The sequence below is a fragment of the Lepus europaeus genome, chromosome 2, assembly GCF_033115175.1.
Source record: "Lepus europaeus isolate LE1 chromosome 2, mLepTim1.pri, whole genome shotgun sequence".
Taxonomy (NCBI): domain Eukaryota; kingdom Metazoa; phylum Chordata; class Mammalia; order Lagomorpha; family Leporidae; genus Lepus; species Lepus europaeus.
Genome location: NC_084828.1, coordinates 79,379,295 through 79,394,120, shown reverse-complemented (window position 1 = coordinate 79,394,120; position 14,826 = coordinate 79,379,295). Strand labels below are relative to the sequence as shown.

Below are 14,826 nucleotides of genomic sequence, written 5' to 3'. Positions count from 1 at the left end.
ACAATAGAATTTTAACATTTGGCCTAAGTGTAAGAAAGTAGGAAAATGTCTTACTTCACACCTTTAAGCATTTATTATTGAAATATAAAATAGCTGTCTTTCCAGACAGTGACCATTCTGGGAATTAATGTGAGGGTGAGCTATGACTTATAGTTCCAACTACCTGCTTTATAGTATTTAAAAACAGATTGCACTGTTTTATGGCTCACCCTTACAGGATCCTAATAGAAATATTAGAAACAATATTTATTAATAAGTTTCCAACTTCCATGTAGTTGTCTAAGTTATTCTTTTCTTTCTAATGACTTAAGACAGAAAGATACGATTCAGGAGTGGGTGCTATGGTGCAGTGGGTTAAGCAGCACATTCCACGTTGTGCACCAGTTCAAGTTCCGGCTACTCCACTTCCAATCCAGCTTTCTGCTAATGTATCCTTGGAGACAGCAGATGATGGCACAAGTGTTTGGGCCCTTGCCAGCCACGTGGGAGACCCTGATGGAATTCTGGGCTACTGTACCCATCTCTGGCTGTTGTGGGCATGTGGGAAGTGAACTGGGGAATGGAAGATCTCTCTCTCTGTCTCTCCTGTGTCACTCTACCTTTCAAATAGATGAAAAATAAATAAACATTAAAAAAAGAAAGATATGATCCATGTTCCCTAAAACATATACTGAGAGAATACCACTTCCATTTGCTCAATGTTTCCTGAGTATTTACTGTATACCAGGGATTATGTCAGACATTTAGAAGACATAGTTCCTACTGTAGAGAAATGCTACCCCCAAAATTAGACCTTCAAATGAAAGGAGCAAATATAATACAGGCTACGCTGTCCACCACTTTACTAATTAGAAAACTGGTTAGACAACTTGCATTTCCAGTACTGCTAAAATAGTTTTTTTAGATTCAGAACATAGCAGTTATGTTCCTGGTCAAAGTTCTTTAAAGATCACCAGGGGACTGTTTCTATTATCAGTAGATTATAGTTTTCTAAAGAGGAAAAGTTCCAGGGTAACTAGATCTAGCATCCAGACCAGTCAAATCTAATAAACAAAAGAAGCTAGGATGGATGAGCAGTGAATAATGCCAGGCTTAATTAATTTGCAGGCTCAATCCCCTTAGAATAAGCAGTCTTCATCAACTCAATAAATACAATCTCCTCTCTTTTTAAAATGTTTACCTTGGATTCTTCATGTAGTTTATTCAAAAAAATATAAAGCTTTAATTTTCTGGACTGTGCTAGCAGAGTAAGAAATGGGTCCATCCCAAGGCCAAGCAAGGGCCAGAATACCATGGAGTCTAGGCAGGCTCATGGTCATGAAAACCACGGGAGGAAGCAGTGGAGCTGTGGAAAGGTCACAAAGGTTACAACAACCGCATGGGAGGATCCGGAAGCAGCAGTTTCCATCTGACAAGGGCCAAAGACACATTTTTAGGCCACTGGTTCCATGTTTCCTCACCTTTAACCCACAGAGAATTCCATACCTGCCTTTAGACAACAGAAAACTCACAGGGAAGCTGAGCAGTGGCCTGCACTTCCTTCCCTCAACAGCAACCATCACAGGGGTGAGGAACACCCGGCCCGCAAAATCCCTGGGTCTGGCCCTGCCAAGACAACCACAGGCCAAACCCAAAATTCAATAAGTCTAAATATGGCAGGGTAATTTTTAAGCTGATAATTTAATATGGCCTGTGAATGATGTTATAAATATCCAAATGGCCCCTGGCAGAAAAAAGGCTTCCCCCAACTCCTGTGTTAAAGGAAAAATTCCAAATTACAATCTAGATAGTTCTAGGCAAACCTTAGGTAAAGGCTGATGAAAATAAATTCCCATAATGCCAAACTACTCTAGCGATGGTTAGCAGTCCCTTAGACCCAAGATAACAGGATGCTGAATACTTGTCTTCAGACCATTGCGCGGCAATGACTGTGGGCCCCAGGTATCAGGAAGGCACCTCTCAAAGCTCAACACTTAAGTACATTTTTTATCTCCTTTCTGGCCAAATGCTTTCATAAATGCCTCTTTTAAGATAAAACATTTATACTGAAGCCAATCACTCATATTTTACTTAATTCATTTCCCAAACTTCACTTACCCGTGTACCACTTTCAGAACTCTTCTCTGCTTTCTATCTGTACTATTATTCTACCTACCTAGTAGTCTTTCAATTGACTTTTTGCCCTGTATTCTTTAACAATGTATCTATGAAATATATTCTTTAACAATAATATCTATGACATCAGTTGTGAAGGTTAGGTTTTTTCCCTAAACTAAAATAAATGAAGAAGGGCCAGCACTGTGGCGTGGCAGGTAAAGCTATCACCTGCGGCACTGGCATCCTATTTGGGCGCCGGTTTGAGACCCAGCTGCTCCTCTTCCAATCCAGCTCTCTGCTATGGTCTGGGAAAGCAGTGGAGGATGGCGCAAGTCCTTGAGCTCCTGAACCTGCATGGGAGACCTGGAAGAAGCTGCTGGCTCCAGGCTTAGGATCAGTGCTATTCTGGCTGTTGTGGCCATTTGGGGAGTGAACCATCAGATGGAAGACCCCCCCCACTCTCTGCCTCTGACTCTGTAACTCTGCCTTTCTAATAAATAAATAAATCTTTTAACTAAAAAAAAAAAAAATGAAGAACTTTTTTGTTTTAGAAACACATGAGAAAGTTTCTGGAGAATTATTAATTTTTTTAGATGTTCACCTGCTGATCAGGTTATCATACATATGTTTCAGAACCAAAATGTGAGAAACAGGAATTTGGAACGCATTATTTTATTAAAGGTGCTGAGGTCTGTGGGAAAGGGGAGGAGTTAGTTTAGGGACTGACTGCCCAGTGTGATGCACACGTGGGCTAGGCTAAGACAGGAAGAGAAACAGGTACCAAGCACAGCCAGTGCTCATTCTGCTTTGCCTGTGCCCCCAGCCTCACGAGAAGTCTGACTCCTAACAGGGGTGCTTGCAGTGCAGAGTGTGCACAAGCCCTCAGGCTCCGAAACAGATCACGCCCACCTCTAGGACAGGGCGGCCAACATGGTTCAGACACGTCCAGCTCCAACATCTGTCTAGAGCCACAGTCCAAGACAGGAAGGTATAACCTCCATTGTACAAACGAGGAGACTGAGGCTCATTTTCTCAGTGTCACACTGCTAGCACCATACAAGTATGCGACAGAGCTGGTACTTAAATCCAAGTGTCTTATATTTCTATGCCACTGTGCCGTATCAGTCTCCCAAAACCAACCAGGGGCAGAAACTATCTGGTCACTCATTTTGAATAATAACAGTTTACACTGTAAGAGGCAGTCTAGTATGATAGTTAAAAGGTCAGACTCAGGAGCCAGACTGCCTGGGTTAAATCTTGGCTCCACCATGTGGCAGCCATGTAACCGAGGGCAGCTCACCATGCATACCTCAATCTCCTCATCTGTGAAGTGTGGCAACTAATATCATCTACCTCCTAGGGCTGGTTTCCAGAAACCAGTAGCATCTACCACATAGGATAATGTAAAGATCCTGAAACACTTAGGGGAATACACTGAAAGTGCTCTACTAAATATTTGTTATTCTTTTTATTGATCATCACTATGGCAACACACATTATATAATATGTATATAACATACACATTACCTCATTGAAGCCTTCCAATAACCTGTGAGGTAGATATGAATTCCATTTTGCTTTTCAGGAAATTAAAAGCCACACAGTTTAAGCAACTTATTCAATTCCTAAACAAGTAAGTGGGAAGGCAGGGATTTGACCCAGGCCTAACTAACAATTCTATGAGACAGTACCTCCCCAAATATGCAAACTCTTACTCAAATACACGCAGAGGAAGGCCACTGGCGCCCCTGAGAGAACCCGTTTTTCTTTCATAAAAGACATTTAGATTTTAATCAGTCACATACTAAGCTCTCAAAGTAGGAAACGCCCAGGCGTCCCATTAACACAGGGCAGGCTCACAGTGCAGCTGAATACACTAGGATCTGTAGGTACTGCCACAGGGACTGCCCACTTCCTTACAGTCTTAACATGTGAGTAAGTAGCAGTAACGTGGAGTGTGATGCGGAGCCACCTGTCAGCTGCGACCCCAGTATCTCCAGTCTGAAGCCCTGCATCTGCCGCAGGTGGATGACCCAGAAATTACAGCGGCACAAGTCTAAAGGGGCTTTCCCTGGCGAGAGACTCCAGCCAGCTCGGGGTCGGCCGTCTCCTTCGATCTCCCCCACTTGTGGAGCCAATTGTCCGGGTCTCCGTTCCCCAAGGGCTAGCAACAGGGCCTCAAGCTTCCTGTGTGCCAACGCACACAAAGCTCTGGGCTCAATATTCACCCAATCCCCACAAAACGCAAAGTAAGTCATCCTGCCTAAAACAAACAGTTAATGCCACCTCCAGTTCTCTCGCCTGCCCCAAACGGCCTAAGTGGACGGACCACCGTGTTTATGACATCTGGGCGCCAGGGAATCCCCGCCGCCGCCCGCGGACAGCCCAGGCGACTCTCCCCGCCTCCTATCCCCCCCCGCATCGCCCCGCTCCCGGGGCAGGTCGGCCGGAGGACAACCGCCGCCCGCGCGGGCCCGCAGACCGCTCGACCCCAGGGGTCCACGGCCCCAGACGCCGGCCGCTCCAGGGCTCCGCGGCCGCACCACCACCACCCGACTCCACCCCACGCCCCGGGCATGGTTCCTGCCCAGGCGTAGGCGTGTGGTCCCGACGAAGGGGGCCGCGGCCGGAGAGCCAAGGGCGCGGTGGGCCAAGGAGGGGAGCGAGCGACCCCGCGCAGGGAAGAAGCGTACTGAGAGGGGCCGGGCCGTACCTGCCGAGCCGGGACCCGCCGCTCCGAGTGACGCGCCACGCAGTGCATTGTGGGGCCCAGGAGTGGCCTTTCAGCGGGGCTGCCCCGCGTCCAACGTGGCCGGCGCCTGCGGAATCAAGCCCCGCCCCGTTCCCTCGGCCCGCCCCGGCGGCCAATCGGGTTCTGTGGGAAGAACTCACTGACCCGCCCCCTCCAGGACAGACTGGCAGTTTCCCACGCACCTGCGCCGGGGGATCCCGTCGTCCTCTGGGGACGGAGCTCTGTTGTCCCCGAGAAATTAGGCTAATCGCTCCCGCCTGCTGCCGGATTCTCTCTCGCAGGCGGCTCCACAGCAAACTCATCTAAAGGGCAAGAAGAAAAGCCCCCTCTGCGGAAGGGAGGGAGGGAGGGAGGGGCAGTGGATGGGTGGGAGGGAGGGAGGGAGGAACCAGCCTCTGTCCACCGCCGCGCACAAGAAGGGCAGTGCCAGGCGCTGGCCCCGTGGCTTGGCCTCTTCACGTCTTGTCATGGTCACACATTGTTAACCAAGCATTTCCAGAGTGTTTACCGAGCACAGCATTGTGTTAGGCATCCGGTTACAGGAATGAACCTAACGCTGGGTGGGATTTAAAGTGTCATAAGATTTTTTTTAATTAAACTTTTATTTAATGAATATAAATTTCCAAAGTACAGCTTATGGGTTACAATGGCTTCCCCCTCCCAAAACTTCCCTCCCACCCACAACCCTCCCCTTTCCCGCTCCCTCTCCCCTTCCAATCACATCATGATTCATTTTCAATTCTCTTTATATACAAAAGGTCATTTTAGTATATATTAGGTAACAATTTCAACAGTTTGCCCCATATAGCAACATAAAGTGAAAAAAAAAATACTGTTGGAATACTAGTTATAGCATTAAATAAGAGTGTACAGCACATTAAAGACAGAGATCCTACATAATATTTTTTTTAAAAATTAATTAATTTTCTATGCCATTTCCAATTTAACACCAGGTTTTTTTTTTTCATTTCCAATTATCTTTATATACAGAAGATCGATTCAGTATATAATTAGTAAAGATCTCATCAGTTTGTACCCACGCAGAAACACAAAGTGTAAAAATACTGTTTCAGTACTAGTTATAGCATCACTTTGCTTTAGACGACACATTAGGGACAGATCCCACATGGGATGTAAGTACACAGTGACTCCTGTTGCTGACTTAACAACTTGACACTCCTGTTCATGGCGTCAGTAATCTCCCTAGGCTCTAGTCATGAGTTGCCAGGGCTATAGAAGCCTTTAGAGTTCGCTGACTTTGATCTTATTCCGATAGGGTCATAGTCAAAGTGGAAGTTCTCTCCTCCCTTCAGAGAAAGGAAGTGTCATAAGATTAAGAGATTCTGTCCCGGGTGCCCCTCTTCCAGGCCAGCCCTCTGCTGTGGCCAGGGAGTGCAGTGGAGGATGGCCCAAGTGCTTGGGTCCTGCACCCCCTGGGAGACCAGGATAAGCACCTGGCTCCTGCCATCGGAACAGCGCGGTGCGCCGGCCGCAGCGCGCTACCGCGGCGGCCATTGGAGGGTGAACCAACGGCAAAAGGAAGACCTTTCTCTCTGTCTCTCTCTCACTGTCCACTCTGCCTGTCAAAAATTTAAAAAAAAAAAAAAAAGAAAAGAAAAAAAAAGATTAAGAGACATTAAGCATAAATCGTTGTCATAAGTATCACATGTGATCGGTACTATAAAAGGGAAAGTGGTGGGTGCTGTGATGGGTTAATTTGGACAGCCATGGAAAAGGCCTCTGAATAAGTGCCTTTTAAACTGCAGGCACATTAGCGGGCCTCAAAGAATGTTCCAGGTCAAGGGAATTGTGATGGCTAGGCTCTCCGGGCATGAGGGAACTTAGAGTGTTCTGGAAACTGACAAGAAGTCAGCGTGGCCGGAGTGCAGAGAGCAAGGACAGCTGGGCAGAGAGGAGGCCAGGGCCAGACCGCGCTGGCTCTTGCTGGCCACTTGATAGATTTCAGACTGTAACTGGAAGGCATCCTGAGGTCAAAAGGCAGCTAATGAAGACTGTTCTGTGGGATCTGATTTACATATTTAAAAGCTCACTGAGGCTGTTTGTGGAGAACAGATTGGAAGAGGACAAGGGTTGCTAGAAGGCCAGTTTGAAGGCAGTTGTGAAGGCCAGCAATGACAGTGGCTTGAATTGGGGTAACAGCAGTAGAGACAGAGAGATGGATAATTTCAAGATATGTATAAATCAAAGGTGGAAACTAAAGAACTTACAGATTGGTTTGCCGGGAAGCACCAAGCAGTCAGGATGACTCCTTAGGTAACCAAACGGATGAAGAAGCCATTCATTGATGCATATGTTAAATTTCAGGCGCTATAGATGGAATTGTCAAGCAGATTTTGATAGGTAAGTTCAGAAGATCTGACCTAACTATGTAAATTTCATGGCTGTTGGAGTGAGTTAACCCAGCAACTTCCACTAGACATATTCAACAGATATGTATTTATATGTTCACCAAAATACATGTATCAATCCTATAAATCTATTAATCCTATAAATAGTATTACACATGTATTTTGGTGAATATATAGATACATGTATAATAATATTTATAGGATTAATACATTTTAGAGTAATCACATGGTGTACTATACAGGAAAGCAAATTGTTAAGGAAGGTAAGTAGCCTGTGTGTGTGTGAGGGACGGAAGGAAAATGGGAATTTCTGTTTGATGGAACAAGGAAGCAAGGCTTGGAAGTGAACCAGTGTTGAATCAAAAGTCTTACCATTGTTCCATAGCTTGGGTGGGTATCTCCCTGCGGATAGCTTAGGGGAATCTCATCTGCTCTTCATCAAGGGGGCTATTACGAAGTTCTGGGTGGGACTGCACACCCAGGAAGCTCTCCACCCGCAATGTTCCAGAAAGGGTGGAGAGGGAGGGGACAGACGGCCCACATGCAACACGTGTGGAAACTGCAGTCTGAAGCAGACGGGGCTCTCTGTCCTTTCCTGAGATGCCCGCCTTTTCTGTCAGGTGTATGCTCTTCGTTATTTCTCTTCATTAAAAAAAAAAAAAAAAGATTTGTGTATTTATTTATTTGAAAGTCAGAGTTAGAGAGATCTTTTAACTGCTGGTCCACTCCCCAGATGGAGGGCCGGGCCAAGCCGAAGTCAGGAGCCAGGGGCTTTTTCCAGGTCTTCCTTGAGGGTGGCAGAAGCCCCAGCACTTGGGCCATCTTTTATTGCTTTTCCCAGGCCATTAGCAGGGAGCTGATTCAGAAGTAGAGCAGCCGGCACGTGAACTGGCGCCCATACGGGATGCTGGCATGGCAGGTGGAGGCTTTACTCGCTGCATCACAACACTGGCCCCTATTTATCTTCATTACATTTTGCTAGTGTGCTTACCACTGCTCTCTGTCTCACATTGTAATTCCTTCTTGCATGAAGACCAGAACTCTGAGCACCTGACCTCTAGGAACAGAAGGAAGCCATGGAGAGTATTGTACTCTTGCTTCCTGAAAAGGCAGAACCCAGAATTGACTGAGACAGCGGACATTTGTGGGACACAGTAGCAGAGAAAGAGCTCCAGAAACGGACCTAAGGGTTCCCTTGAGTCGTTGCTGTGGGTTTAAGGGTAGACTCTGTGAGGCTAGCAAATAACAACTCTTGGGTAAATTTAAACTCAACAACTGTTAGAGTTTGACTAGTTTGGAAACAATTATCTTCTGACTAACTGGAATTCAGAAATCGTATTAAAAACCTGTAGTATTTGGTAAAGGATCCCAGAAAGGCTACATGCCACAAATTAAGCAAGGGGCAGGTTTAGTGGCACAGAAGGTTAAGAAACTGCTTGGGATGCCAGCATTCCATATTGGAGCACCTGGTTCAGTCCCAGATACTCCATGCTTCTGATCCAGCTTCCTGCCAATGTACTTAAGAAACAGCAGATGATGGGCTAAGTACTTGAGTTCCTGTCACCCATGTGGTAGATCAGGACTGAATTTCAGAGTTCTTGCTTCAGCCTAGCCTAGCCCTGACTGTTGCTGTCATTTGGGAAGTGAACCAGTGACGGAGGATATCTCTCCATCTCACTCTGTCTCTCTCTCTCTCCCCCTCCTCTTCTGTTACTCTTCCTTTCAAATAAATAAACAAATAAAATGATTCAAATAGAAATAAAGCTAAAGTATTCCAATGGTAAAGACTAGACTCCCTCAAAGCTAAAGTTGATGTACAAGTAAATTAACTGCTTGCTTGAATGAAACTTAACAGTCTTTAAAGACAACAAAATCCACTCAACTATGTGCTACCAACAATGTTAAGTAGCCAATCAAAAATTACTTTACATGTGAAGAAGCAGGAGAAAAGTCAGTCAACAGAAATAGACTCATAAATTACAAAGATGATGAAATTAGATTTTAAAGCACAGAAGGACTTTAAAGCATCATAAATATGGCCAAGCATTTAAAGGAACATAACTATAATGTAAGAAACAGAAATCATACAAAGGAACAAATCACCAACTTCTAAAAAAATTCCAGAAAAAATATAATATTTTAAGTAAAAGCTTCACTGTAGGGCTTAACAGCAGATTCAATACTGATGAAGAAAAGATCAGGAAACAAAAAACAACAAAAAAATTACCCATATTAAAGTCAAATGGAAGAAAAGCCAAAAAGACAAAGAACAGAAGCTTGGAGACCTATGGGTCAACACAAAGTTATCTAACGCATAAGCATTCAGAGTCCTAAAAGAGAGGGGAAGAGATAGCAAACATTTCTTAATATTTTTCTAAATTTGATAAATCATGAATCTGCAGACATAAGAAATAAGATAACCACCAATAGGATAAACATAAAGAAACCCACAAAGTTATTACAATCAAACTATTGAAATCAATAATTAAAAGAAAATATTGGCAACAACAGAGAAACATTGATGCCACATTGCATACAGGGAACAAAGATAAGAATACAAGCCAGAATACAATGAAATCATTTATCTTTCAAAAGAAAAAAAGTCAACCTCTAATTCTATATCTAGCAAAACTTCTGTCAAAAAATGAATGCGAAATAAAGACATTTTCAGACAAGCAAAAGATGAGAGAATGCTAGTACACTACCTGGATTCTAAGTGTAATAAATGCTAAAGAAAGTTCTTCAAATTAAATGAAAATGATTCCAGAAACTTGAATCCACACAAAAGGAACAAAAAGTACCAGAAATGGTGAATATGTGAATCATATAAAGATTTTTCTTCTTTTAAAAATATCTCTGATATAATTAACATATGTTGAATCTGAGCTCGGCCACGTGAGGCCAGGAGCTGTAAGAACACTTGCGGAGCTGTAGGTAGTGGGACATTATTTATTCAACCAGTATCACAGCAGCAGCAACAGCAACAACCCAACAAACAGTTTGTCATAGGAGGTTTCCATGGAACTGATCGCTAGCCAAGCGGTTACCCAGCAGAAAATGCATCAGCCTTTCTGGGCCTGCTGATGGGCAGAAAATGTAGTAGCCACAAGGGCCTGCCCAGTTGTCACAGAGACACAGTTAATAGTATAGAACTTAATACGCATATTCAACATGTTTACCTGGACTTTCTTATGTTCCAACATCGTATAAAGCAAAAATAGTAACAATTTTTATAAAGTTTATGACAAATGAAGGAAAATATATATTAATAGTATCATAAAGGAAGAGTGAATGGGTATATACCATTAAAAGGTTCTTAGTCTACATGAAGTGACATGACATTATTTGAAAGTAGAAGTACCTAAAAACAAGTAAGTCAATAGAGAAATTAAAATTAGAATAATACAAAACAATTCAAAAGAAAGCAAGAAAAATGGAGCAAAGAGTAAATGGGAAATAAAAGGATGCAAATAATCAATATTATAAATTTAAATCCAGCCATAGTTATATTAAATGTAAATGATCGAAACCTTTAATTAAAGGTGAACGTTTAAAAGGTAAGACTTGGCAGTATGTTATCTATAAGCTCACCTTAAAAAAGTTACCTTAAATATAAACACATGGGTCAAACATAAAGCGGTAACATTGAAAAACACAATCACTAAAAAAAAAAAAAAAAGATGAACTAGTTGGGGAGGTGTTGTGGGTCAGCAAGTTAAGCTTGGGTTGCCCATGTTCCGTGTTGGAGTGCCTGGGAATGAGTACTTCCTTTTCTTCTGGTCCAACTTCCTGCTAATGTGCCTATGAGGTCGTGAGTGAGAGTCCAAGTACTTGGTTCCTGCCACTCAGGCTCCTGGCTTTGGCCTGTGCCAGTCCCAGCTATTGCAGGTATTTGGGAAGTAAATCAGCAGATGGAAGATCTCTTTCTCTCTGTCTCTCCTCTCCCTGTCACTCTGCCTTTCTAATAAATAAATCTTTAGAAAAATGGACAAGGAAGGTTGGCATTGTGGTGCAGCAGAGTAAGCTGCCACTGGCAATGTCGGCATACCATATGTGTGCCAGTTCAAGTCCCAGCTGCTCCACTTGTATTTTTTTACTATTAAGATTTATGTATTTGAAAGGCAGAATTACAGAGAGAAAGAGAGAGAGAGATCTTCCATCTGCTGGTTCACTCATCAAATGGCTACAATGGCTGGGGCTGGGCTGGGCTGAAGCCAGGAGCCAAGAGCTTCTTCCAGGTCACCCACATGGCTGCAGGGACCCAAGCACTTGGGCTATCATTTGCCGCCTCCCAGGCACATTAGCAGGAAGCTGGATCTGAAGTGCTGGGTAGCCTGGAGGCAGTCTGATATGGGATGCAGATGCCTCAAGAAGTAGCTTAATGTGTATGCCACAACACCTACCTTGCCCCTAAAGAAGTTTTTAAATCAAAAAGGCATAGCAGGCCGGCGCCGCGGCTCACTAGGCTAATCCTCCACCTTGCGGCACCGGCACACCGGGTTCTAGTCCCGGTCGGGGCACCGATCCTGTCCTGGTTGCCCCCCTTCCAGGTCAGCTCTCTGCTGTGGCCAGGGAGTGCAGTGGAGGATGGCCCAAGTGCTTGGGCCCTGCACCCCATGGGAGACCAGGAGAAGCACCTGGCTCCTGCCATCGGATCAGCGCGGTGCGCAGGCCGCAGCGCGCCTACCGCAGCGGCCATTGGAGGGTGAACCAACGGCAAAAGGAAGACCTTTCTCTCTGTCTCTCTCTCACTGTCCACTCTGCCTGTCAAAAAAAAAAAAATTAAAAAAAAAAAGGCATAGCAATCCTAAATTGTTATGAATCTAAGGAGAGTTTCAAAGTATGTGAAACGAAGACTAATAAAATCGAAAAGAGAAATACAAAGGTGCCCAGTTATAGGTGGAAATTCTACCCCTCTTAGTAGTAAGTGAACAAGAAGACAAAATATCAATAAAGATGTAGAAAAAGTGAACAATACTGTCTATCACCTTAACAGAATATTTTTAGAACACTTCACCAAGCAGCAGCAGCATAACACACATTCTTTTCAAGTGCACATAGAATATTCACCAAGATAGGTCATATTCTGGGCTACAAAAATAATTTTATGAAGATGTTATATGGGGGGCTGGCTCTATGGCACATTGGATTAAAGTCCTGGCCTGCAATGCTGGCATCTCACATGGGCACCAGTTCGAGTATCAGCTACTCCACTTTTTTTTTTTTTTTTGACAGGCAGAGTTAGACAATGAGAGAGAGAGAGAGAGAGAAAGGTCTTCCTTCTGTTGGTTCATCCCCCAAATGGTGGCTACGGCCGGTGCGCTGCGCCGATCTGAAGCCAGGAGCCAGGTGCCTCCTCCTGGTCTCCCATGCAGGTGCAGGGCCCAAGCGCCTGGGCCATCCTCCACTGCCTTCCCGGGCCACAGCAGAGAGCTGGACTGGAAGAGGAGCAACCAGGACAGAATATGGCGCCTCAACCGGGACTAGAACCCCGGGTGCCGGTGCCACAGGCGGAGGATTAGCCTAGTGAGCCACGGCGCCGGCCGACTCCACATTTTTCTAAAGATTTATTTTATTTATTTGAAAAACAGAGTTACAGAGATGTAGAGCCAGAGAGAGAGAGAGAGAGAGAGAGAGATCTTCCATCCACTGGTTTACTCACCAAATGACCACAACGGCCAGAGCTTAGCTGATCTGAAGCCAGGAGACAGGAGCTTCTTCTGGGTCTCCCACATGGGTGCAGGGGCCTAAGGACTTGAGCTATCTTCTACTGCTTTCCCATGCCATAGCGGAGAGCAGGATTGGAAGTATAGCAGCCGGGACTCGAACTTGCACCCATATGGGGTGAGGGAGCTGCAGGCCAGGGCTTTAACTCGCTGTGCCATAGTGCCGGCCCTCATCTCCACTTCTGATCCAGCTCCCTGATAATGGCCTGGGAAAGCAGTGGACAGTGGCCCAAGTGCTTGGGCCCTGCACCCACATGGGAGACCCCAGTGAAACTCGTGGCTCCTGGCTTCTGACTCCTGGCTTCAGTCTGGCACTGCCCTAGACATTGCTGCCATCTGGGGAGTAAACCAGTAGATGGAAGATTCTCCCTCTCTCTCTCCCTCTCTCTCTCTCCTCTCTCTCTCTCTTTCTCCCCCCCCCCATAACTCTGCATTTCAAATAAATGAAATAAATATATATCTTTAAAAAGGTTGCCTGAATGGTTGGGTTGACTGGAAAGGGGCATGAAGGAACATTCTAGGGTGGTGACAATGCTCTGTGTCTTGACGGGGGTTTCAGCCACACAGGTGTATGCATTTTTCAGAACTCATTAAGTAACAACCTTAAGATTTTTTGCATTTCATTATAAGTAAATTTTACCTCAAAAGGAAAAAAATGGTATATAAATATTGAGTTCTAATTAGCAATTCTGAAGCTGCTTTCCATATCCTCTAGACTTGAGCAAATGAGTGAGCAAATAAAGGAAACTTGGAGCCAGACTTCTCCTGTTGGGGAAGGAAGTTAAACAGAAGGGAGCTACCTAAAAATAAAGGTGTAAAATGCCATTTGCACTAAAAAGAGCCAAAGAGCCTTGGGGGAAATGTTGATCTCAGAGCTGGGGCACAGAGACTATGGAGTGGGTCTGAATTCTTCTGTGTCAGAAAACAAGAACTTGCCTAAGTGTGACAGGGATGTATCAAAAGAACACAGGAGCCAGCTTGAAGGAACTGTCACTGATCAGATCGTGAGCAATAAGAGCATCTAACCACAAACATGATTGCCACGTTCTAAAACTCAATGAATAGTCTCCATATCAACCACAGCTAACTCTTCTGTTGGCCGAACCCACTAGGCCAAGAATCTGGTAGGCCTCTTTTCCCAAGGGGAAATTTAGAGGAAGGGAGTGAGACAAACACCTGCTGATCCTGTTGGTCTCAAGGCTGCAACTGATACTGCCGTGGACTGAATGTTTATGTCCTCCAAAATTCTTATGCTGAAACCCTACTTCCCAGTGTGATCCTATTTGGAGGCAATGCTTTGGACGGGTAACTAAGCTAGATCAGTGTGTGTGTGTGTGTGTGTGTTGCTTATGACAGAATTAATGCCCTCATAAAAAGAGGAGGATATGAGCTTTCAATTTCTCTCTCTTTGCTATTTGAATAGGTGGCCAGAAGGCAGCCATCTGCAAGCCAGGAAGAGGGCCCACCTAAGTCCATGCTGGCTCCCTGATCTTTGACCTGTAGCCTCCAGTATGGTGCAAAAGATCTGTCTGCTAAGCCACCCTGTCTCTGATGTTCTGTGATAGCACTCAAGCTGACCGGGAAACCCTCTTTCACTTATTCAATCTAGATGTCCCATGTCTTCAGTGACCAACTCTGCTGGCCTTGGTGGCTTGCTGAGTGGCATGACCCAGGCTCTCAACCCCAAGGCAGCTGGGTCCTGGCCATCGTATGCTGACCAGGCCGTGCTCACTGTCCTATTTTTTCAGTCATGATTGAGGAAAGGAGTACCAGAAGGCTCTCAGGCGGGCCACTTGAGTGCTACCCCATCCTCCAGGCCCCCACTGGAGCAGCCCTATTCCCCTTGACGGCCAATAACCCCGGCCAAGACAGTGACTCTCTT

General features: G+C 45.0%; 1 protein-coding gene across 2 annotated transcripts in view; it reads right to left on the bottom strand.

Moving 5' to 3' along the window:
* Nucleotides 1–4,899, bottom strand: part of SEC22A (SEC22 homolog A, vesicle trafficking protein) — a 61,548-nt gene extending 56,649 nt beyond the window's left edge. For both annotated transcript variants that reach the window (XM_062208915.1, XM_062208906.1), the window contains exon 1: nucleotides 4,811–4,899. The gene's annotated coding sequence lies outside the window, so the exon portion shown is untranslated. The remainder of the gene's footprint in view (nucleotides 1–4,810) is intronic.
* Nucleotides 4,900–14,826: the final 9,927 nt, after the last annotated feature.